We start from the raw sequence: 22,989 nt of genomic DNA on the forward strand, positions 1-22,989 counted from the left end.
TGCAAATTTCGTCGTAGGTCACGTGACAGGAAAGGCTGTAACACTCGAGTCTCCCAGCTCAAGTCCTAACGTCGGCTCCTTTTACTCTACACATTCTGAATGGTGCAGCGTTCGGAGCCTCGCGCAGGCTTTTGAGGCTCGGTGGCTCCCAAGAGGACGACTTTTACATGCCACCATCGAGGCATGCAGGCTGGCTCGTTGTTTTTTTTGTGCAGATTTATATAGCGCGAACTCGACCCGAAGGCATTGGAACGCTTCACAAGCACTAGTTACGTTACACATGGTAAGTGGTAGGGGCCAACAGTAGAGAGAAAATCATCTATGTCACTACATACCAACCGCACTCAAATGCTCACTGAAGGCTGTCTAATAACACTAGCTATCCTTCTTTGGTGTTTCCGTGTTGTGACCTTTACATCTAAACAAATATCGTTCTTGCTCTGATGCGAAGTGCCAACTAACATCTGCCACATAGCAGGCAGAAAGAGAGCTGAAGATATGAACAAAAAACATACAGCAACCTCTGCTGCGCTGTGCGGTATAGGGACTCTGAAAGTCACCGTGTAGCTGCATTTAAACAGAAGCGGCCAAACAAAGGCAGAGACAGTTCTTTTATAAAGTCATGGAACTCAAAAGTGACCCGCGGTATCCTTTTACCCTATGGCAGAGGGCATTTTGCTTCTTACAATAGATACTCACACCATTACCCTTCCCATAAACTGTCTAATTCCTTTTAGTCGTCCTTGCTCTTTCATATGAAAGGGACAGCATGGCTGGTGACACAAATAAAAGTGAATTGTGAAGTGTGAAATGAAACACAAAAAAGGCAGTTAGTTAGTGGTTGCAAAACATATTTGAATACGTTTAAGTTCGATTTTTAGAAAATGCTTTTCCTCAACATGTGTAGGGACATGCAGAGGTATTGCATCTTTCCTATAATTATCAACAGCAAGCAAAGAGTGGCCATGTTGCCACAAATATCTCCTTTCTGCTGGTTACTGTTTGTCTTAGAAAAACAAGGTCACAAGGAGGGAAATCTAATTCTGGTTTTGTTTAAACCGCAGCTCTGTGATCAGCCCCTCACCTTGGCTGCTGCTCAATCAATCAATCAATCAAAGGCATTTATAAAGCGCACTACTCACCCGGAGGGTCTCAAGGCGCTGGGGGGGGGGGGGGTCCGCTACTGCTCGAACAGCCAGGTCTTGAGCTTCTTCCTGAAGGAGAGGTGGTCTTGGGTCAGGCGTAGTTCGGTGGGGAGGGCGTTCCAAGTCTTGGCGGCCAGGTGGGAGAAGGATCTACCTCCTGTAGTCGCTCTGTGGATGCGGGGGACGGCTGCGAGGGCGAGACTGGTCGAGCGGAGGTGGCGTTTGGGAGCGTAGAAGTTGAGGCGGCTGTTGAGGTAGGTCGGGCCTTGGTTGTGTAGGGCTTTGTGTGCGTGGGTGAGGAGCCGGAAGGTGATTCTTTTGTTGATCGGGAGCCAGTGCAGGTCTCTCAGGTGTCTGGAGATGTGAGTTCGTCTGGGGACGTCGAGGATGAGTCTCGCCGAGGCGTTCTGGATCCGCTGGAGTCTCTTCTGGAGCTTGGCGGTGGTACCGGCGTAGAGGGCGTTGCCGTAGTCCAGTCGACTGGTGACGAGGGCCTGGGTGACTGTTTTCCTGGTCTCGGTGGGGATCCACCGGAAGATCTTACGTAGCATGCGCAGGATGTTGAAACAGGACGAGGAGACGGCGTTGACTTGTCTGGTCATGGAGAGGGAGGAGTCCAGGATGAAGCCCAGGTTGCGTGCGTGGTCTGTCGGTTTGGGTGCGTTGCCCAGGGCAGGGGGCCACCAGGAGTCGTCCCAGGCGGAGGGTGAGGAGCCCAGGATGAGGACTTCCGTCTTGTCTGTGTTCAGTTTCAGGCGGCTGGTCGTCATCCACTCGGCCACGTTTTTCATCCCTTCGTGTAGGTTGGCTCTGGCGGTGGCGGGGTCGTTGGTCAGGGAGAGGATCAGCTGGGTGTCATCGGCGTAGGAGATGATGTTCAGGTTGTGTTGGCGTGCGATGGCCGCAAGGGGGCTCATGTAGACATTGAAGAGGGTGGGGCTGAGCGAGGAGCCCTGAGGGACGCCGCAGGTGACTTCCGTGGCTTCTGATCTGAACGGGGGCAGGCGGACTCTCTGTGTCCTTCCGGTGAGGAAGGAGATGATCCATTCCAGTGCCTTCTCCTTGATCCCGACGTTGCTGAGGCGCTGCACTAGGGTGCGGTGGCAGACAGTGTCGAATGCCGCGGAGAGGTCCAGGAGGATGAGGGCCGCTGTTTCTCCGTTGTCCAACAGGGTTCGGATGTCGTCTGTGGCAGCGATGAGGGCGGTCTCGGTGCTGTGGTTGGCCCGGAAGCCTGACTGGGAAGGGTCGAGGGAACCAGTCGTCTCGAGGAAGGCTGCCAGTTGCTTGTTGATGGTCTTCTCGACGACTTTGGCTGGAAACGGGAGGAGCGAGATGGGGCGGTAGTTCTTGAGTTCGGTGGGGTCCGCCGTTGGTTTCTTTAGTAGAGCGCTGAGTTCGGCGTGCTTCCAGCTCTCAGGGAAGGTGGCGGTGTTGAGGGAGGTGTTGATGATGTCCCGCAGGTGGGGTGCGATGACAGCGTCGGCCTTGTTGAAGATGTGGTGAGGGCAGGGGTCGGTTGGGGAACCGGAGTGGATGGAGTTCATCGTGCTGATGGTGTCTTCGAGGTTGATCGGTGTCCAGGCGTTGAGGGTGGTGGTGGGGGGCGTTGGTTTGGTCGTGGGGAGCGTTGGTTGTGTTCTGAAGCTGTTGTGTATGTCAGCGATCTTGTTGTGGAAGTAGGAGGCGAGGGAGTTGCAGAGGTCTTGCGATGGGGTGATGTCGTTGGTTCCGGCGTTGGGGTTGGAGAGCTCTCTGACGATGTTGAAGAGTTCCTTGCTGTTGTGTGCGTTGTTGTCCAACCGGTCCTTGAATGCTGTTTTCTTGGTGGCGTGGATCAGTTGATGGTGCCTTCGGGTGGCGAGCTTGAGGGTAGTCATGTTGTCCGGCGTTGGGTCTCTTCTCCATGCTTTCTCGAGGGCTCGGCAGTTCTTCTTGGAGCTCTTGAGTTCGTCGGTGAACCAAGGGGCCTTCTTGCTTCCGGGTCTGCTGGGTGGGGTCCTCAGAGGGGCGAGCTCGTCCGCGCAGGTGGAGATCCATTTCGTGAGGTTGTCGGCGGCTTGGCTGGGGTTCGGTGAGCTGGCGGGAGGGTGCTGGCTCAGGGATGTGGTGAGTTGTTCGGCTGTGATCTTGTTCCAGCTTCTTCGTGCGGCCTGTTGCTGGTGGTGGTGGACCGTGGTTCTTTTGAAGGTGAAGTGGATGCAGCTGTGGTCCGTCCAGTGGAGTCCAGTGGCGTGGCTGAAGGAGATGTCTTTGCTGGACGAGAAGATGGCGTCGAGTGTGTGTCCGGCGAGGTGGGTGGGGGTGGTCACCAGCTGCTTGAGTCCGAGGGTGGCGAGGTTGTCAAGCAGGGTGGTGGTGTTGCGGTCGTTGTTGTTCTCCAGGTGGAAGTTGATGTCCCCGAGGAGGATGTAGTCGGCCGAGGGGAGGGCGTGCGGGCTGATGAAGTCGGCGATGTCTTCGCTGAATTGAGTGCGTGGTCCCGGGGGTCGGTAGATCAGGGTGCCTCTGAGGGTGGTCTTGGGGTCGGTGTGGATCTGGAAGTGCAGGTGTTCGGCGGATGTCAGGGTGTTGTCGGCGTTGGTCGAGATACGGATGGTGTCTCTGTGGATGATGGCGATGCCTCCTCCAGTCTGGTTGTCGCGGTCTCTCCGGATGATCTTGTAGCCCTCTGGGACGGCGATGGCGATGTCGGGCGCTGAGGAGTCGTTCATCCAGGTTTCCGTGAGGAAGGCAACGTCAGGAGCTGTGGTGTCGAGGAGGTTCCAGAGTTGAACGGCGTGTCTGTGGACGGAGCGGGTGTTGAGCAGGATGCACTTGAGGTGGTTGCTGCTGGTGTTCGGCTTGGCGGGTGCTGGTGCGGGGCAGGTCCGGATGCAGGTGAACTTGCAGGTGAGGCAGCTGAAGGGTCCGTGGGTGCGTCTCGGAGTGGCTCGGTAGCACCCGGGGGTTCGGCCGGTGTTGAGTGCGTTGAGGGTGGCGGCATCGTAGGTCCTGCGGGGGGGCTGGCAGGCGCGGGGGCCAGGGGGTCTGGCGCTGGGCGCGGTCCAGGCGCGGACGGGCGCAGACGGGCTTACCTTTGGCGCACCTTCGGCGCTCATTCGGTGCTCCCGCTGCGCGCGTCCGCTGCGCGGTCGCTCTGGGGGCGTCATAAGAGGGGAGCCGGGAGGGAGGGTCTGCGGGGAGGCGGGGAGCGCGGGAACCAATCGGCGGGCGGGGGGGCGGGGTCTCGTGGGCAGCGGCGGGAAACCAGGGGGCTCGGTGGCGGCGCTTGGCGGCCCTGTGGCAGCTGGGGCGGCGCTCGGCGGCCCTGTGGTGGCTCAGGCGGCAGGCGGCAGCAGGAGGTCCAGCAGGTAAGGAGCAGGCGGGAGGTGTGTGAGCGACCAGGCCGAGGGCACAGTGGTCACACCTGGGACGGGGGAGAGGGTCCCCTTAAGAGGGGAGCCGGGAGGGAGGGTCTGCGGGGAGGCGGGGAGCGCGGGAACCAATCGGCGGGCGGGGGGGCGGGGTCTCGTGGGCAGCGGCGGGAAACCAGGGGGCTCGGTGGCGGCGCTTGGCGGCCCTGTGGCAGCTGGGGCGGCGCTCGGCGGCCCTGTGGTGGCTCAGGCGGCAGCAGGAGGTCCAGCAGGTAAGGAGCAGGCGGGAGGTGTGTGAGCGACCAGGCCGAGGGCACAGTGGTCACACCTGGGACGGGGGAGAGGGTCCCCTTAAGAGGGGAGCCGGGAGGGAGGGTCTGCGGGGAGGCGGGGAGCGCGGGAACCAATCGGCGGGCGGGGGGGCGGGGTCTCGTGGGCAGCGGCGGGAAACCAGGGGGCTCGGTGGCGGCGCTTGGCGGCCCTGTGGCAGCTGGGGCGGCGCTCGGCGGCCCTGTGGTGGCTCAGGCGGCAGGCGGCAGCAGGAGGTCCAGCAGGTAAGGAGCAGGCGGGAGGTGTGTGAGCGACCAGGCCGAGGGCACAGTGGTCACACCTGGGACGGGGGAGAGGGTCCCCTTAAGAGGGGAGCCGGGAGGGAGGGTCGGCGGGGAGCGCGGGAACCAATCGGCGGGCGGGGGGGCGGGGTCTCGTGGGCAGCGGCGGGAAACCAGGGGGCTCGGTGGCGGCGCTTGGCGGCCCTGTGGCGGCTGGGGCGGCGCTCGGCGGCCCTGTGGTGGCTCAGGCGGCAGGCGGCAGCAGGAGGTCCAGCAGGTAAGGAGCAGGCGGGAGGTGTGTGAGCGACCAGGCCGAGGGCACAGTGGTCACACCTGGGACGGGGGAGAGGGTCCCCTTAAGAGGGGAGCCGGGAGGGAGGGTCTGCGGGGAGGCGGGGAGCGCGGGAACCAATCGGCGGGCGGGGGGGCGGGGTCTCGTGGGCAGCGGCGGGAAACCAGGGGGCTCGGTGGCGGCGCTTGGCGGCCCTGTGGCGGCTGGGGCGGCGCTCGGCGGCCCTGTGTTGGCTCAGGCGGCAGGCGGCAGCAGGAGGTCCAGCAGGTAAGGAGCAGGCGGGAGGTGTGTGAGCGACCAGGCCGAGGGCACAGTGCTGCTGGCTTTAGCAGAGGCATTGTGACATCACAAAGCAACCGTGGTCACTTACTACAGCTAAGCAGCTATGTCATTTCCTTATTACAGGTGACTGGAGACGTCACAACTCGACTGTAATATGCAAATTAAAGGCAAAGTATTATACAGGGTTAGCAGGCTTCCATGTATTGCATACTGTCTCATCTCCAAACACTAGATTGGGGTTTCTAACGCTTTATTCATATGACAAAAACCTGCTAATAAGTCGAGGGTATTATTATTTATTTTACAGTTTTATAGAGTGCGAACCAGACCAGTGAGGGTATCAGAGCACTTTACAGGATTGAAGGGGGGGTGGGGAATAAAACATAAGGATGGGAGGGATCACATTGGGAGAGAAAGGGATACAGGTGGAGCACGCAGTTTAAAGTCCAAGCTACATGAGGGAGAAAAATTGAAGCATGCAGATTAAAAATAGAAAGGTTTCCAATCCACGAGGTGCAACATAGCTGAGGTCGACGCTACATTTGGGATAAAAAACAATTAGAGCAGGTAGTTATAAGGTACAAGAGGCAAGTCTACGAGATGATTGTAAAGAGTTCGCTAGATGAGGTATTTTCCCATTAAGAAAGGGTCTTTAAGTGATTTGCACATTAATAGAGGAGGGCGACACTGAAAACTTTGATGCCTTGTACCCACTGCTTTCTATGAATCGAAACGATATGGCACACAAAAGGACATTCCAACACACACATCAGCCGAAGGCAGCAACTTTTCTCAGAAAAAATAACAAGGCATTAAGTAGGAGCTACACTAGCCTAGGGAGCTGCTGATAATGTAAAGCGACCCTGCATATCACCCAAACTGTTTAATGTGTTCCTTCGCACTCTGGTTGATATCGTCACGGAATTCTGAATGATGCGCTACATTTTAAGTAGCGATGCTCTAACGCAGTTCCGGCATGGGCGTCAGCAGGGGAGGGCAAGGAGGAGCGCTTGCCCTCCCCTGGAGCACCCCTCCTTGCCCCCCCTGCAGACGCCCATGCTTAGTGTGTCAGTCATTGCCTTATTTTGCTGCTCATATTTTTATTCACTCTCAGGTGTGCATTGATGGGAGATTTATAGTGTTCTGGCGTGTGGAGCTTGCATCATGAATTGCCTTTTGTTAAAGGTGTAAGTTGTACTTCCAGGTTTCAGCGGCAGTCGTCTGTCTCTGTCCTTTGTTGTTTTCATGACACCACTGGTTTCTCAGGTGGCTGCTGTTTGTTCGCGATGGGTCTGGTTCTTGGCTCTAGTGAAAAGCGCCCTTCGGCTGCTTTGTTGTGCTAAGAAGTGTGCGTTTATTTTACAACACCAGGCTCCCCACGGAGAGTCTGCCTCTTGCTCTGGTGTTGTTTTTGTCCTCAGGCTGCTCCCCGCCCCTTCTCACCTCTCTGAGAGCCAGTGCCCCCTTGGACCCTCTACCTGCCGCCCACCCCCTCCCCCACCTCTTCTCCCGGTTCACACCTTGGTGCTTTCACACTTAACGTCACCTCCAGCTCGCATTTTCCGAGAGGGCCCGGTCTCCCCATCACCGACATGAGGAGGAGAAAGAGAGAGGGGGGTACAGAGGAAGACTTGGTACTTGGTGGGGTCGGGGAGACGGATACGGTGAGGGGTGAGAGTGAAGGAAGAGGGGGAGAGAAAGAGAGAGAGAAGCAATGGGGAAAGAGAGACCGAGAAGTAGGAAGGAAGGAAGATGAGAGAGCAAGTGGAGGGGGGTGGGGGGGACCTGGGTGAGGGAGAGCAGCTTCAGAGAAGTTAGACCTGTATCCTTACTCCGCCAGTGAAGACAGCGGGTCCAAAGGAGAAAGAACCAGGCCAGACGGAGTAGGTTCAGGCAGTGTGCACGGAGGCAGGCTCGGTGGGTCCGGAAGAGGGACATGGCAGGCAGAACAGCTCCAGAGAAGGGCGAGCAGAACCGGACCAGGGCGAGCAGATACGGAACAGCAGATCCTCCTGAGCAGGGAGACGGCGTGATACACTATCAGAATGTAGTGTAAAGCTTTTGGGGTGCCAGGGGGTAACTTTAGGGTTCAGGGTGGGTGTGGGTTTTAGGGTGCCAGGGAGTAATTTTAAGGTTCAGGGTGGGTTAGGGATTGGGGTGCCAGGGGGATAATTTTAGGGTTTAGGGTGGGTATGGGTTTTGGGGTGCCAGGGGGGGTAATTTTAGGGTTCATGGTGGATATGGGTTTTGGGTTGCCAGGAGGGCAATTTTAGGGGTCAGGGCGGGTATGAGTTTTGGGGGGCAGGGGTGATTTTAGGGTTCAGGGTGGGAATGGGTTTTGGGGTGCTAGGGGGTCATTTTAGGGTTCAGGGTGTGTATGGGTTTTGGGGTGCCAGGGGCATAATTTTAGGGTTCAGGACGGGTATGAGTTTTGGGGGGGCAGGGGTAATTTTAGGGTTCAGGGTGGGTATGGGTCTTAGGGTACTTGGGGGTAATTTGAGGGACCAGGGCGGGTATGGATTTTGGGGTGCCCCAAAAGAAAGATGGCTGTTGCGTATGAGAACATATGCGGCCTGCTTCCTGCCCCCCATGGCTCCTCCTGCGCCCCAGTGTTTCTTGTGCCCCACCTGGCACACATCATGTCGGAGGATGGTGATGACGTTAACATTTTGGCCCCCCCTGGAAACATTTCTGCGGACGCCCATGATCATGGGTACGGATCTGCGAACCATAACAAGGATTCTGATTGAAGGATCTAAAAAGGATAACACGCGAGATGCAAACCAACTGCCAACTATAGAACTGGTTCCAAACCAGTAATCAGTCTGTTCCAACCACACCTTAACTTTTCAGCTGACCAGCTCGGCTGGGAAACTAGCAGCATCCCCTGTAAACATTAGTAAATTAGACCTTGAATTTCAGGCCATGAGAGCTCTGTCCTTTCTATCTTCCAGATCAAGTGTGAAAAAAGTGATTTACATTCTTGATTTGAATAAGAAATTCTTCCATTTCTGACTTGAAAAATAAAGCTTTGGCCATTGCATGCAGGCTGCTGTCTACAATACAGCAACATATTGTTGTGTGTGTCAATTCAAGAATTCTTAAGCTCCTACTATTATATTAGAAGCAGGACATAATAATAATAATAATTTTGGCTTTCTTTTCCTCTTCCCATTCCCGACGCTGTGTCCCCTGCGGCCCCGCCCCCCTCGCTTGCCTATTCGTTCCCCCCACCCGCCTCCTAGCTGCTCCTCCCTCCCACCTCCCCTTCTTAATGACGGCCTCTGCGCGGTGGAGAGAGCGACCCTTGACCCTGTTATCAGGCAGGTCGCTCCCCACACCGCACAGCTCCACCTGACTGTGCCCGTGTCCCATACCCGCTGCGAGTTCATGCCTCCTGTGCCTGCTCGCTTGTTTTTTTCTCCTACTTTTCCTAATTTGCCCGTACTACTTGTCTGCCTTCTCCGCCCTCCTTCTTCCTGTAGCTCCCTGGTTGCCCTTTTTTTGGCTTTCTTTTCCTCTTCCCGCCGATGCATCCCCTGCGGCCCTGCCCCCCTCACTCGCCCATTCGTCCACTCACTCGCCCATTCGTCCCCCACCCGCCTCCCAGCTGCTCCTCCCTCCCACCTCCCCTTCTTAATGGCGGCCACGCGCAGCGGGCACACCGCTGGCGTGCCAAGGGCACGCCTAAGGCAAGACCGTCTGCACCCGTACACAACTGGACAGCGCCCAGTGCCAGACCCCCCTGGCCCCCGCGAGTGCCACGACACCCGACGCCGCTACAACGCCAACTTCCTCCACGAACTCTACACCGGCCGATCATCCACCTGCTTCCAGGCCACCCCGAAGCTCACCCACAGACCCTTCTCCTGCCCGAGCTGCAACTTCACCAGCCACCGAACACCTGCACGTCCTGCCCCTCCCACCAGGGCAGGTTGTAACCATCTCAGATGCATACTACTCAACACCCGCTCTGTCCACAAGCACGCCATCGAACTCTGGGACCTACTCGACTCATCCTCCCCGGACTTCGCCTTCCTGACGGAGACCTGGATGAACCCCTCCTCGGCGGCGGACATTGCCATAGCCATACCAGACGGCTACAAGATCACCCGCAGGGACCGCCCCAACAATCCAGGAGGAGCAATCACCATCGTCCACAGGAATACCCTCAGAATTTCGACCAGCACCAAAGACACCCTCAGCACTGCCGAACACCTGCACTTACAGATCCACATCGATCCCAACACCACCCTCAGAGGAACCCTCATCTACAGACCCGCCCGGACCCGACCACAGTTCAGCGACTCCATCGCAGATGTCGTCAGCACACTTGCCCTTGCTTCCACAGACTACATCCTCCTCGGGGACCTGAACTTCCAGCTGGAGAACGCCAACAACAGCAACTCCACCACCCTGCTTGACCACCTCGCCAACCTCTGACTCAAACAGCTCGTCACAACACCCACCCACTCCGCCGGACACACGCTCGACCCCCATCTTTTCCGCCAGCAACCACCTCACCTTCAGCCGCACCACCGAACTCCACTGGACCGACCACCGCTGCATCCACTTCTCTTTTACGAAACACACCACGCACAACCAGTGCAATCTAACGGAAGGGTTTTAGTAAGAAGGAAGTAGTTGGAAAAAAACGAAAGTCAATACGGTGCTAACCAGGTAAGGGGGACCCCTATATGTGTGTAGGAGAACTCCTACAGCAAAATAGTACACCTAAATCCTGGGCACACGTACATGTGTACATATATATATATATATATATATATATATACACACACATATATATATATATACACACATATATATATATATATAAGGTTGCATAAGCGCAATTCCATTAGAGAATTTATCACATTAAAGTTCACAAGAGAGTTGTTTCTTGTTTCTTTTATTCTTATCACATTGAAAAAGCAACCAGCAAAAGCAACCAGCCAACACGTGTTTCGTCTAGGAGAATACTCCCAAGACTTCTTCAGGGCTGGGAATGATACAAGTAATGGTATAAACAATAGCATGGTGTGGTGATTGATCAGGGAGAGTAAACTCTCCTACAAGGTGACATAGGTGAAACACACCCATTAACTGTGGAAACCCTATACAACACAAAAAAACGTTTCATGGTCGAACCTACAGTAGTATTGTGATAAAGCATTATTCCTAAGGTTCAGTGAACAAGGTGAATGAATGGGCGATGTGCAGAGTGACTTGATATAAGACAAATAGACATCACATGGATTTTATACATTTATAACAAAATTGAGTGACAGTTAGACTAGACAAACGAGTGAAGAGTGAAACTATAATAAGCGAACGGCAAGGTTTCTCGGCATGGTGGTTATGGGAGAAGGTTAAGTCAAATAGATGACTTCATGTGACCCGAATAGGAGTCCATAGTCCAAAAGGTATGGTGGAAAAAAATCTAAGAGGTTTCATGGTGAAAGTCAACTTAACAGAATAACAAAAGAACGCAAAGTTACCTCTGCGGAATGGTACGAGGACCCGTGAATCAAGAGAGAACACCATGAGGGACCTATATGATCCAAAAGGAAGGTATTTGGAAGCCGGTAAACAAAAGGGATAAAAATCCTTATAACAATAAGTTCAGTTTATGAATCTAAACTGAGTGTTCTCTTACCCCAAAGCCGGTGATAATTGCAACCCGGCTGGAAAGTAGAGTATGGTTACACAATTAAGCGTATTGCCAGTAAATGGAATCTGAATAAGTAAAGTAAAAGAGATAACCAGAAATGAGGGCGCATGTTAAAAATTAAGAAGAGTGAAATAGGTGAGAAAGAAGCAAGCCATCTCTACCTGTATTCATGGTAAATGGAGCAAATTATTCTGCAAAAGGATATGAATAAAGGGGACGTCAGACGAAAGCTAAATTGTGAATTCAATCTCAAATGGCAAGTAAAAAACTAAAAGAAATTAATTCTTTGGAGCAAGACTCACCGAGATGCCGGTTATTATTCCAACCCGGCAGGTCTGAACCGCAAGATGAGTGAGTTCACAATCGAGTGTATTAAAATCTGTAACCGGGATACAAGAAGGTGGTGTTGGTCGGTCTGCTCTCCAAGAGGAGAAAGTGAGATAATAACACTAGTGCTGTAAAGCACACATCTTACCTTGTCATATGATATTAAGTTCAATGATTGCCACTGGTAGGGATACTGGTATGTGTCCTGCAGTTTGCAATCTGCAAAAGACGGAGAGTAAAGTCTAAGTGTACGTAAACGTCATGTTGAGTGATCAAATTGTGTCTGCCCGTATCAATGGAGAATATGCATAATATGGCGAGGGCGCTTCTCAGGTTCTCTCTTGTTCGAGTGCAGCTCAACGTATTCTCCTAGCTCACGCTATTCAATTCCGGTGTATGATAATTAGATCAATGGATTGCCATGGGTAGGGACACAGGTGTGTGTCAAGCAGTTTTCAATCTGCAAAAAAAAGGGGAAATATAGTCCAAGTCTAAAAAAGGTAATATCGAGAAGATCGAGCTGTGTGAGCCCGTACCTAATGGAAGTGAGTCGCAGTGTAGCGAGGGTGCCTCTAAGGTACTTACTTGTTGGACTGCAGCGAAAAGGTTTTTCCGTGGCTCGCATCTATTCCATTCTGATGTGAGGTGGGACACTCACCCGGAAGTGAATTTATAGTAGCGCTCACCAGAAAACACTAGAGCGTGCGTCGGGTTGAAAAACGAGAAGGGAGGAACTTTATTGTTCCCATATTCGCGACCATGTTTTAACAGTTAGTGTAAAACGAGTACGAATCTTGAAGTTATCGGAATATTTGTGAGTGGGTTTATAATACTTAACTTTAACAGTGGTTGGAAACAGTGGTTGCCAAGTGATGGCATTTAGCCAGAAAATAAATTGTAATGGAGAAAATTATACTCCTAAAGAGATAAGGGCTATTTCCGGATACTCCGCAAATCTCGGTATTGCGTAAATCGAAGTAAGAGTAAAAGAGTAAGCAAGGAAAAGATTACGGCTTGCTAGATGTCTCTTAACAAGAATCAGCATTCATTGAAGTAAGTGCAAGAATTTAAAGTCTAAAGGCAAAACAGTGGCATCTGTGTAGATCTAAGCCACCTTAGAAAAAAGTCACGTGTGTTGTAGTCTGTATATAAGTAGGAGAGAAGAGTGAGGAAGAAGAACCGCAATTTAAGTGATGATAGTGGATAGAGAGCGAGGAGAATGGGAAAGATTGCCAGGAATTAAATTAGAGTTCAAGGAAATGGTGTGATCTTAAGTCACACAGAGGTGTGATTGGGGCATAGTCAGCCTTAAACTAGGTGAAGAGACTATTGGACCTAGTCAGGAATGGGGCTGTAATAACAGCCACAGTGCCAGAGACTTGTCCGGTAAAAGTGATTAGTATCTAGGTGTCTGTGAACATATATCGTTTACACAACACCAATTTTGGTGGCCAAACTTAATAGTGGTTGATTTTAACATCAGCAATCCATTGTGTTACTGACAGAAGTAATGGTGACGGTGACATTTGTAATTAACAACACAAGTCAGTTATTACGAGACGGTGTAACTCAAATTGTGTCACTACATTAGGTAACTTGGCCGCCTTCCAAAACGATGATGATATGGTTACAGTTGGTATGTTGAACAAAACAGTAGGGTGGAAAACTGCAATCAATCATCAGATCTCACATTCTCGGTGTCAATCTCCCAAGAAGTACTGCATCTCATGGTCGCTATTTAAATCATGCCCCACAGTATGCATGCGCATGATCCAAGTTGCCTCTGTCCGTCTTAATTTCAACTCTCTATTACCTCCACATAAGCTTGGTTCAATTACTTCTATGCTATAAAAAGAGAAGCCTTTGTGTAAACCTTGGGAGAGGCACACTGCTGCATGTAGTGCTATAGGGTATCTGGCATCTTGTTGGTGTAAGGCCCTAATGTGTTCCCCAATCCTGTCCTTAACCCCTTCTGTGCCACGCCCTTTCCCCCTCCTGTGCCGGGCGTTTTATTAGTGGGTGGGGTTCATGACGAGATAGTCTCGTCATGGGCACAGCGCGACCGTGCTCCATGACGAGACTATCTCGTCATGGGCACTGAAGAGGTTAAGGGGTCTGATAGTGCTTCCTATGTATTGTTTCATACAGGCGCATTCAATTACATAGACTACAAATCTGGTAGTGCAATTGATATTCGATCTAATGTCATAGGTTCTTTTGTCGTGACAGGTAAATGTTTTTGTCCCATGTTTGGCCCATCTGCAGACTCCACAGCTGCCACATTTGTAGAAACCCATAGTGCGTGGAGTTAGCCATGAGGAAATGTTGTCCTGACGTGGGACTGTTGAACTGAGTCTGGTGCATAGAGTTTTGCCCCGTCTAAATGTGATTTGTGGACGGGCTGTGATATGATTGTTCAGTGACTCGTCTGACTGTAAGATACCCCAGTGTTTGGTAAGGCTCCTCCTAAGAGTGTGACTGAGGCCATTGAAATCTGTAATCAAGAGTACTCTCTGATTGTCAGTTCGTTTGTAGTTTGGTTTTTAACGTGTCTTCCCTTTTCATGTGAGTAATTCTGTTCTCTGCTCATTTGATGTTCTGTATGGTATAACCTCTTTTCATGAATCTGTTTCTCATGTCAATGATGCAGTCCTGAAATTCTGACTCCTCACTGCAGTTTCTTCTGACTCTTACAAATTCCCCATAGTGTATGGCTCTGATCTGATGTGATGGGATGGGTGAAAACTGTTCGCATGTAAAACTGCATTGCAAGACGTTTCTTTGCGAAACAACCGACAGTGAAGTCCCTCATTCCTGACATACAGTTCAGTGTCTAGAAAAGTAATGTTGTTACTGCTGTACTCCATCGTGAATTTCATGTCATAATCGTTAGAGTCCAGGTAGGCATGGAATTGCTCTAATTCTGCTTGGGTGCCTGACCATAATAAAAGGCAGTTGTCTATGTAGCGACCCCAGAAGACGATAAAGTCTATCCATGGTGCACCTCTTGTGCCCCAAATCCAATCTGATTGAAGACATCCCATGAAGAGATTTGCGAAAGAAGGAGAGAATTTTGACCTCATCTTCATCAAGAAGACCAACTTTGTGCCACTCAGCTAGATGTTTGTTGATGTTATTAGTGAGAGGTGCTATTGGGTTGTGCGTGAATGGTTCATAGAATGTGTTGTCATTCAGTTGTGTCATGATCTCGTGATTGCAATCATCTCGATTCATGACAACAACATTGTCTCCCTTGTCTGCTTCCCTGATCAGGATGTCATTGTCATTACTTAATTCTTTCAAGGCTGAACGTTTGCCTTGTCGTACGTGGTTGTGAAACTTATGTCTTGTCCTTGTTATCTTGAAGTCGTTTTTATCAATATCATCAAGTACTCGTTTGTAAAATACATCAATAGAATTCCCACCAGGGAGGGTGGGCGTCCATTTTGATCTAGATTTCAAACCACTTGCTATACCGTAGTCAGTGTCGATATTTAGCTCTTCCAGCAGTCTCTCCATGGTGTAGGGTAATTCTTCTAGATAAGTGAGTGATAGTAGTAGTTTTTTCGCTTGCACATCCTGTATGCTAGGTATATTTGACATATTATCACACAGAATGTTTTTAACATTTTTATTGACTGATGGGTTACAAGAAAAATACTTCTTTAACTTGAGACCTCTAATGAATTTGAAAAGATCTATTTTCAATTTACAGATGTCCCCTGGTTCGCGTGGGTTGAAACTCAATCCTTTGCTTAAAAGCGAAACCAAATCCTGTGAGAGGGTCTTGGATGAGAGATTAACTACCTGCACTTTCAGTTCCTTAGTATTTATTTGTTCCTCCCATTGCCTGACCTCAGTTTCTTCTTGTATTCCTCTTTGTCTCCCTCTTTTACCTCTCCGGGTTTTGTGTCTAGGCCTCCCCGTGTGCCCCGTGTTCTATTGCCTCTCCGTATGGTCCTGACCTCGCGTAAAAAAGAGGATTCAATTTGTCTAGTCCCTGTCTGGTTCTCAGCCTCGCTGTCACTGGACATGTGGGTGCTCAAAGAAGTTGAGCTGGAGGAGATGGATATTGTCTCAAGTCTGGTGGATCTGTCATGATGTGGTCCAACTTGGACCGAGTTGGTCATATTTTCTGGCATAGGTGAAAACTCTGCCTACCTTGTAGTTTATTTCATCCCTCTTGAGTTGTCTGGCCTTTCTGTCTTTGATCTCATTTTGGTGACTGAGTAAAATGTCTTTGAGAATGGTGTAGTTTTTCTCAGTGGCCTCCTTGATGTTGAGGTCTCTAATTTCTTTCTCTTAGGTGTCAATTTCTGCTTGAAGTTTGCCTACTTTCGTTCTGCGCTTTCAATCAATATGTGCATGAGTGTGTTTGAATTAGCCGTTAGTGCTTCTTCCCACTTTCTCAGAAGATCCTCGTCAAGATCGTCGTATGTTGAGAAGATTTGGGACGGAAGTCCCCTGGGAACCCGGTTAAGTCTCAAATATTGCTTTAGGTGGCTCCATCCCACCATCTGGAGTTTTCCAATTTTTTGAGCCTCTCTAACTTAACGAATTTCTCTCTGAGACCTTCATTACGTTAGGGATTTCCACTAACAGAGGCAGTGACGATGTTACTGCCCTTTGCAAGATTTTCAAAGAGCTCTTCTGCCGCTTTATCTCTGTCCATGGTAATGGTGACAATTGCTTAAATGTGTGATTACGCTGCGGCTGCCCTTCCTAGAACAGTTAGTGCAATCTAATGGGAGGGTTTTAGTAAGAAGGAAATAGCAGCGCTCAGCTGAATTTGGTAAGTAATAGGAAAAAAACTAAAGTCAATGAGGTGCTAACCAGGTAGGCGGGACCCCTATAATCCCTATATGTGTGTAGGAGAACTCCTACAGCAAAATAGTACACCTAAATCCTGGGCACATGTACATGAGTGTATATATATATATATGGTTTCATAAGCGTAAGTCCATTAGAGAATTTAGCACATTAAAGTTCACAGAAGAGTTGTTTCTTGTTTCTTTTATTCTTATCACGTTGAAAAGCAACCAAAAAAAGCAACCTGCCAACACGTGTTTCTTCTAGGAGAATACTCCCACAACTTCTTAAGGGATGGGAATGATACAAGTAATGGTATAAACAACAGCATGGTGTGGTGATTGATCATAGAGAGTAAACTCCCCCACAAGGTGACATAGGTGAAACACACCCATTAACTGTGGAAACTCTATACAACACAAAAAACCGTTCCATGGTCGAACCTACAGTAGTGTTGTGATAAAGCGTTGTTCCTAAGGTTCAGTGAACAAGGTGAATGAATGGGCGATGTGCAGAGTGACTTGATATAAGACAAATAGACATCACATGGATATTAATTTTATAACGAAATTGAGTGACAGACCAGACAAACGAGTGAAGAGTGAAACTATAATAAGTGAACGGCAAGGTTTCTCGGGATGGTGGTGATGGGAGAAGGTGAAGTCATATAGATGACTTCATGTGACCCGAATAAGAGTCCATAGTCCAAAAGGAATGGTTGAAAAAAATCTAAGAGGTTTCATGGTGAAAGTCAACTTAACAGAATAACAAAAGAACGCAAAGTTACCTCTGCGGAATGGTACGAGGACTCGTGAATCAAGAGATAACACCATGAGGGACATATAACCCAAAAGGAAGGTATTTGGAAGCCGGTAAACAAAAGGGATAAAAATCCTTATAACAATAAGTTCAGTTTATGGATCTAAACTGAGTGTTCCCTTACCCCAAAGCCGGTGATAATTCCAACCCGGTTTGAAAATAGAGTATGGTTAAACAATTAAGCGTATTTCCAGTAAATGGAATCTGGATAAGTAAAGTAAAAGCGATAACCAGAAATGAGGGCGTATGTTAAAAATTAAGAAGAGTGAAATAGGTGATAAAGAAGCAAGCCATCTCTACCTGTATTCATGGTAAATGGAGCACATTATTCTGCAAAAGGATATGAATAAAGGGGACGTCAGACAAAAAATAAATTGTGAATTCAATCTCAATTCACGCTCGACCCCATCTTTTCTGCCAGCAACCACTTCACCTTCAGCCGCACCACCGAACTCCACTGGACCGACACCGCTGCATCCACTTTTTTTTTACGAAACACACCACGCACAACCATCGGCAACGAATCCCCCACCACAGCTGAAACAAGGTCACCAAAGACCAGCTAATCACCACCCTCGCCAGAGACCCACCAACTGACCCCACCAACACCAACACAGTCGCGCACAACTTCAGGCAATGGATCGACGACTGCGCCAACACTCTCGCCTGATCAGGAAACCCTCAAACAGACGCACCGACAGGAAGGCCATCTGGTTCACCACCGACAGGAAGGCATCCAAGCAGACTTGCCGAAGACTCGAGAAGAAATGGCGCCACGAACAGACACCGGACAACCACGCAGCCCTCAAGAACGCCAGCGGCAAGCACCACCAACTCATATGAACCGCCAAAAGGACCTTCTTCAAGGAATGCATCAACAACAACACGCACAACAGCAAAGAGCTCTTCAACATCGTGAAAGAGCTCGCCAACCCCAGCTCCAACTACATCCTGCCGTCGCAAGACCTCTGCGACTCCCTAGCCACCTTATTCCACCGCAAAATCACAGACATCCACGACAGCTTCAACACTCAGACCCCCCCCCCTCGACAGCCGCCGACATCTCAAACTCACCGCCCCCAACCACACCATCCTCCTGCTCTCCTGGAACCACGTCAACGACGACGACACCATAAAAATCATGAACACCATCCACTCCGGATCACCATCCGACCCATGCCCTCACCACATCTTCAACAAAGCAAGCTCCATCATCGTACCCCAACTCCGGAAGATCATCAACAACTCCTTCGAGAGCGCCACCTTCCCGGAGAGCTGGAAACACGCCGAGATCAATGCCCTACTCAAGAAACCTAAGGCGGACCCAAAAGACCTCAAGAACTTCCGGCCCATCTCCCTGCTCCCATTCCCGGCTAAAGTCATTGAGAAGACAGGCAACAGGCAACTGACCCGCTTCCTCGAGGAAAATAACATCCTGGACTCGTCCCAGTCCGGATTCCGCAGCAACCACAACACCGAAACTGCCCTCATCGCCGCCACCGACGACATCAGGACCCTGGGGGACAACGGCGAAACCGCGGCCCACTCGTCCCAGTCCGGATTCCGCAGCAACCACAACACTGAAACCGCCCTCATCGCCACCACCGACATCAGGACCCTAGGGGACAATGGCGAAACCGCAGCCCTCATCCTCCTGGACCTCTCAGCCGCCTTCATCACCATCTGTCACCACACCCTACGCACAAGCCTCCACGACGCAGGGATCCACGACAAAACCCTGGACTGGATCACCTCCTTCCTCACCGGCAGAACCCAGAGAGTCCGCCTCCCCCCTTTCCGATCTGAAGCCACCAAGATCACTTGCGGCATACCCCAAGGATCATCCCTCAGCCACACCCTTTTTAACATCTACATGGCACCACTCGCCAACATCTTCCAATCGCACGACCTCAACATCATCTCATATGCCGATCACACCCAGCTGATCCTTTTCCTCACCAATGACCCCGCCACCAGCAAAACCAACCTCCACTAAGGAATGAAGGCCGTTGCAGAATGGATTAAGAACAGTCGCCTGAAACTGAACTCTGACAAGATGGAGGTCCTCATCCTCGGCTCCACCCCCTCCGCCTGGGACGACACCTGGTGACCGGCCGCGCTGGGAGGTGCTCCGACACCCACCAACGCGCACGCAACCTGGGGTTCATCATGGACTCAACACTATCAATGACTCAGCTAGTCAACGCCGTCTCCTCCTCCTGTTTCAACACCCTCCGCATGCTTCGCAAGATCTACATATGGATCCCACCGGAACCAGAAGGACGGTCACCCAAGTCCTCGTCAGCAGCAGGCTGGACTACGGCAACGCCCTCTACGTGGGAACCACAGCCAAAATCCAGAGTAGACTTCAAAGCATACAGAACGCCTCCGCTCGCCTCATCCTCGACATCCCCTGCCACAGCCACATCACTGCCCACCTGAGAGACCTGCACTGGCTCCCGGTCAACAAGAGGATCATCTTCAAGCCTCACACCCATGCCCACAAAGCACTCCACAACACCGGACCAACATACCTCAACAAACGACTTACCTTCTACACCCCGAACCACCAGCTTTGCTCCGCTGACCTCGCCCGTGCCACCTTTCCACGCATCCACTGAACGACCACCGGCGGAAGATCTTGCTCCCACCTCGCTGCCAAGACATGGAACACCCTCCCCTTCCACTTGCGACAGACCCAGGATCTTCTGACCTTCAAGAGACTTCTTAAGACCTGGTTGCTCGACCAGTAGCAGTACCCCCTCCCCTCCCCCACAGCGCCTTGAGACCCTTACGGGTGAGTAGCGCGCTCTACAAATGACTGATTGATTGAACAACAAATAAGCACACAAAAAAAACCTCCAGGGGGCTCGAAAATGGTGCACAGTACAGCACGCCCTTTAAATGAATCATGTAGTATCAGATAAATAAAAATATTGATTTAACCGCGCTTCAAAATTTGCCCCCGAGCCTGCGGACTCCCAGAACTCATCTTGCATATCTGTGTCCAAATACGGCACCAATAGTATAGGTTGCTACCACTAGTACAAATTCTGGAGCAGCTTTCCATAACACTACCACTAGATAAAGAAGCTCAGACAACATTTTTTTCATTCACATATGGAATTATTTATATTTCTAGCCCTCCTTTCTCAGCTACCCCTATGAAAAATTCTGAAAAGCATTGTTATTTTTTTTAAAAAACTCAGAAATCACTTACCGACCGTAGCAAACAACTCAGAACCATAAAATAAAATAATACTCATGAGTTAGTCAATAACAGTTGTGATTTAAGCAACAAAATAAAATTCAGTTATCAGTGAGCATTGTACAAAAAGTTATTCCATAACACGCACACTCCAAAATGATATCCAGAAGTACTTGTATGTTAAATACCATTAAAGTACACATCTCCACAAATTACATCAGCAAACAACTGACATGCTCAGATCGTAAAATAACTCACCAATCAGAGACACGCATCCAACAACACATTTAAAGAAAGTACAATACATCATTAACAAAAAAATATAACTACAGAGCAATTATGTATGTGGACCCAACCTAATGCAATGCATATCAGAAACAAAAGCATTGCACAGCACATGTGGTTGAACCTAGGGATGTCTCCGTTCACCACAGCATAAACTGTGCTCTCCAAATGAAGAAGAAAACGGGGCGTACCTTGGTGTTACTGCAGTGAAATACATGCTGAATTGTACTCTGCAAGCATTTGTCACAAAAAGCTGAAGTATGGCTTAAGACATTCCAAAAACGTGCAGCCATGTACTGGGCGGAGATAGGAGTCTGAAATAGAAGTGGGCATGCAGTAAAAACGAGGGCGCCCACTACTGCGGAAAAACTAGGGCTAAACCCTGGTTTAATTTTGCATTTAAAACAGTTTAATCCCGTCACAGTTTAGTGTTAAACAAAGATGCAATATGGTGGGCGCACAGAGTCTAGAGATTGAGACGTGGTTTCTGTAAGAAAAAAAAAAGCATTGGCAAAGCCAAAAGGTTTGGCCTTTGGGACCTATTGTCTTTGCCTATGCTTTTCAGCAAAGCGGTACAGCATCGGTCATAAGAACTACAAGACAGAATCACACGGGCTCTGCTGACGGCCATGTCATTGTCACAGGTGCTTGCATGCTTGCTAACATGTGCAAGCATGCATCACCGTGCATGTGTGCAGCTAATAAATGACACAGTTGTCAATTATTTAATCCAAGAAAGATAGGTAAACAAAAAGATGAAATTCAAGTAGCGCAAAAGCGTCTTTTATAAGGTTGAGGGGCCGGCAGCAATTGCTGAAACACCCTAAAAAACAAGCATTGGCATAGCCAATAGGTCTCCCTTTTGGGACCTTATAAGTATTTAGTTATGCAGCACAATATCCTTGGTGCAACAACATCAACTGTTGCATGGCTAAACACTTATAAGGTCCCAAAGGTGAGACCTATTGGCTATACCAATGCTTGTTTTAATAGCGGTAGGAGTGAGTGTGTCCTGCCTGCAACAGCAGGCAGGACAAAGCGATTTGAGAAAACAGTGCTCGGAGGCTGTAAATAAAGCCTACAGAGTAACAGCACACGTAACAGGGGGTGTCCTCATGGGAGGTTACAAAATAAGACAAGGCTGTACTAAGGAGGGACTACTAAGTCTATTGACCAATGAAAAGCCATAGTTTACAGTAGACAATGATACACGCCAATGAAAAATATGGACGGATAGTGAGCGGAGCTTCAAGTCCATACCTGAATACAGCATGCCTCGCAGAGCAGCGCAAGCGCTGCCCAGGCTAGACCTAAAAAGTGAAGACTGCCTTAGAGGATGTACTGTTTTTCCTATTTTTGAAGAAAGAGAAAGAATGTTCAATGCTCGCCTGTTTCTCTGAGGCCAGGTAGCAAACATCATGTTTGTGTCCAGTGTGCATGCTGTATGAATAATGGGGCTATTTACAACTTCCAGTCATGCTTTTAAGAGTCTTGTTAAATCTCTTAAGTAATTCAATGTTCTCGGTTGAAAATATAAGGGGAGCTTATTGGCCACACCACACCCTTTGCACATAGGCACTCAGTACGAGTGGCCTGTTTTTTTCCGATTCCTGTGCAAACTCTTGCAAGAATCATTATTCAAAGTTTGCAGTAATTACTGCATTAACACGTTTCCCCAGGTAATCAGGGCAGGCCAATCCCAAAGAAATTTACAGGAGGAAAAATGTCTGCACATGTGGAATTAAGTGCCGAAACCCCAACATCGGCATGTTATTCCCCATTGTACAGTTGAAAAGTGTTTAATTTATGCTATTTTATGCTCAGGAAATCCTAAACCCAGGGATACTGGATTTTTGTGTGTGTGGGAAATATTGACCCCAAAGCACTGGACTCATAAGCACCCCAATAGTATGTATGTATGACGACCTGATGATTGTCCTCCTGTCTTGACACAGCTTCTTTGGAAAACCCAAGTAAGGCAGAATACCAGTAAGGGGCACTGCAATGTATGGGCCTTAAACAAGCAACACCTCTGTCGTTGCAAAGCCAACGTTGTTAGCACAATTCATATTTATCTCATATTAAGAAGGGGCCATCGATATGCTGTATTTTTTTCATATTGGTACCATGAATTCATAAAGGGTAGTGAACATTCCTGCTCTATTATTTTGACCATTGACGCCACTTCGTCTTACAATTACTGTAATTTCATGTTTGAAAATTAGTTCTGAACGAAACACTTAC

The 22,989-nt window shown here is 49.8% G+C and overlaps 1 protein-coding gene across 2 annotated transcripts in view; it reads right to left on the reverse strand.

Moving 5' to 3' along the window:
- COP1 (COP1 E3 ubiquitin ligase) overlaps nt 1-22,989 on the reverse strand; it is a 689,508-nt gene that overhangs the window by 636,922 nt on the left and 29,597 nt on the right. The window lies entirely within an intron of this gene.

Source organism: Triturus cristatus, chromosome 4_2 (assembly GCF_964204655.1).
Source record: "Triturus cristatus chromosome 4_2, aTriCri1.1, whole genome shotgun sequence".
Classification (NCBI taxonomy): domain Eukaryota; kingdom Metazoa; phylum Chordata; class Amphibia; order Caudata; family Salamandridae; genus Triturus; species Triturus cristatus.